At 53.3% G+C, this 2,796-nt stretch overlaps 1 long non-coding RNA gene across 1 annotated transcript; it reads left to right on the plus strand.

Moving 5' to 3' along the window:
- The first annotated feature begins 272 nt into the window (after nt 1-272).
- LOC121672988 lies at nt 273-2,120 on the plus strand. The gene is made up of 2 exons (XR_006019091.1): nt 273-360; nt 1,951-2,120. It is a non-coding gene; the product is annotated as an uncharacterized LOC121672988 (long non-coding RNA).
- The last annotated feature ends 676 nt before the right edge of the window (nt 2,121-2,796 follow it).

Genomic DNA, 2,796 nt, shown 5'->3' on the forward strand with positions numbered 1-2,796 from the left:
AGGAAAAAAAAGCACAAAGATGTAGCTTGCAACAATACCTGCGATGGTCCTTGCTCTCTCCTCTCTCTCCTGCTGGCTCGCTCTCCTCCTCTTCCAGAGCACAGTAGCCAGATTAGATCCTTAGAAAAAAAAATGTGAGAAATAGCACAATTCTCCTTTTTTTTTTTTTTTCTTCCCTTCTCAGCAGCCCTTCTGAGCTCCTTCACTAACCATTATTCATAGACCACTAGGGGATATAAGGTAATTAGAAACGGCCCTATAGCATCCAGCCTGAAAATGTAATGCCAGCGGTAGGAGTGGTGGAGGGCTCTGGCTGCGGGCGGCTCCGGCAGAAAGTGCTCGCTGGAGCTGGGGACCGAGGTGAGAAGTGGGGTGGAGGAGAGGGCGAGCGGCAGCGACAGAGACCAGGGTGGCCAGGGACACCGAGCGGCACGGGTTTGGGTTGGGTTTGGGGATGGTTTGGGGTTTGGTTGTTTTTTGGGGGTTTTCTTTTTTGGGGGGGGGGGATTTTTTTGTATTTTGGAGTGGGCTCGCCGTGCCCGTGTGAGCCGTGCTGGGGCTGCGTGTGTGTGTGTGTGCGCGTGTGTGTGTGTTTGTGCCAGGAATAGCAATCAGCAGAGGCAGCACACAGAGCGCAAAAATGCCATCATGCAGGGTCAACAGAAAGCTGCAGACATTTTTTTTTTTCTCTCTCTCTTTTTTTTTTTTTTTTTTTGTAGGCTTAATCCTCTGGAGCGGGGGAGAGGGAAAAGGAGGAGGCTGCTGCCTTCTTTATAGTTTTGATTTTTTTTCCTCTTCCAACCTCGTAGGATCAGATTAACCCCCCCTCCCCTCCACGCACACACACACACTCTCCAGCCCCAGCGATCCCAACCCTCCGCCAGCACTGCACCGGGAGATGCCGGAGTCGGCGCAGGGTGGGATGCGGGTCTGGCCGCCGCGATGAGCTGGGTGGGATGAGCTAGGTGGGCTCGGCAGGGAAGCAGAGCAGGAGGGAGGCAGCGCGGGGAGGGGGGGAGGTGGAGGCAAATGAACAAATCACACCTGCAGCTTTCTGCGTGCCGGAGCCAGCTGCAGCCCAGGCAGCGACCGGCAGGAAAAATCCAGGCGCGCGGGCTCCCAGCACCATCATCTGCGGGGATTTAGGTGCACGGTGAGCTGGTGGCAGCTCATCGCCGGGAGCGATTGATTTTGGGGAGGTTTATTATTAGCAGGAGGGGAAAGGGAGGTGGTAACAAAGAGCAACCCTTCCACACACACTGATTTTTCCAAGGGGTAAATAAAACCCGTCGCAGAGGTGAGGAGGGGGAGGTGGTCCCCTCGCCGAAGGACGCAGAGCTATGGTGGCCCTGGCACACCGGGGCACCCGTGCCCTGCCGCCGGCGGTGCCGGGATCGCTGCCGCGCAGCTCCACGCCCCAGCTCCTGCCCGAAGGGCGCAAACGCCCAGCCCTGCCTCCTCCCACGACTCCGCTCTGAGCCTCTCGTTAATTGAACTAAAGCTGTTCACCTTGATAACGCAGCACGGCAGCAAGTTTCCGAGCCATACGCGGGGGGCTGGAGAGCTATTTGATCCACTTCCAAGGCGCTGCCTTTCAATTCAACCCCTTGCTCTTGAAGGATGGATAACCAGGCCCTCTCTTTTCCCTGTTAATTACTCGAGATAGGAGGCATCAAGCTGCAAACCAGACCAAACCTCATAAGGGGACACAGCACCTGCAAAAGCAGACTGCTTGTTCTCGTCTCCCCTGTCCTTTTCCTCCCCATAATCATCCCCATCCCCATCGCAGACCCAGCCTGGCTGTTTGTAGGTAATACACCACAACATGCTCCCAGCCACCTCCAACTTCACACATGCCTCTGCAGGATGGTAAATCAAGCTGGGACCTCATGGCTCTCCAGGGACTTGGTGTTACTCCCCCTAATCACCAATCTGCCCTGCCCTTCACAGGGAAGAGCCTGGCACTGTTTGGCACCACAAGCCGTGACTACCACCCTAGTAAAGCCAAGGTGGGATGGACCCAAAGGACGTCACCCCCAGCTTCTCCTCTGGGACTGAGAGAAGACTAAAGGATTTGTTATTTTTACACTGCAATCCAATAAATTCAACAATCTGGTCCATGTTCTTTCCCAGCTCTGATATGTTTGAAATCCCCACCTCCAGGAGTCCTGTGATTTCAGGAAGACCTCAGCCCTGCTCTCCTCAAACCCTGACCTCACCGTGGGGAGAAAGGTTGAAACCACAAGCCCCAGAGAGCCCCATATGCAAATTAAATCACCACCAAACACTTTGGTTATTAAACACCGTTATTTTTCTGGAACATTTATAGTTCTGCACCTACAATTTACGGGTTCAAAAAGGCTGATTTCATGACTTCTCAGCACTTCTGAGGTGTCAACACCCACATCACCTCTGTTTGCATGACACGGTCATGTCTATCTAAGCCCAAGCACTGGCTGGGTGGGAGACCACCACCTCTAACACCAATTAACTTTACTCATTAAAACCTCTAAGCTCAATTGTGCAGATGGAAAAGTTGCCATCCCCTTGATAAAATCTGGATCCAGAGCATCCTGGAGCAGATCTCACCCTGAGCTACCTCAAAACAGCATGATCAGCATCAAAAAGCCTCTTCTGTCTTCCCTGCTATGAGAGCAGGGCTCACCTTGCTGATCAAAGTTGGAGGCTTCCCTGGACATAACCCTGCACCTCCTGCCCCGGAGAAGCTAAAAACTAATGACTCATTGCAATGTTATTTCTGGAGCTGCTAAAACAAAGGCACTCTGGCTCCCTTGG

Source organism: Corvus kubaryi, unplaced genomic scaffold (genome assembly GCF_017639235.1).
Source record: "Corvus kubaryi isolate FWS band 111438036 unplaced genomic scaffold, C.kubaryi_AGA036_p1.0 65069, whole genome shotgun sequence".
Lineage (NCBI taxonomy): Eukaryota > Metazoa > Chordata > Aves > Passeriformes > Corvidae > Corvus > Corvus kubaryi.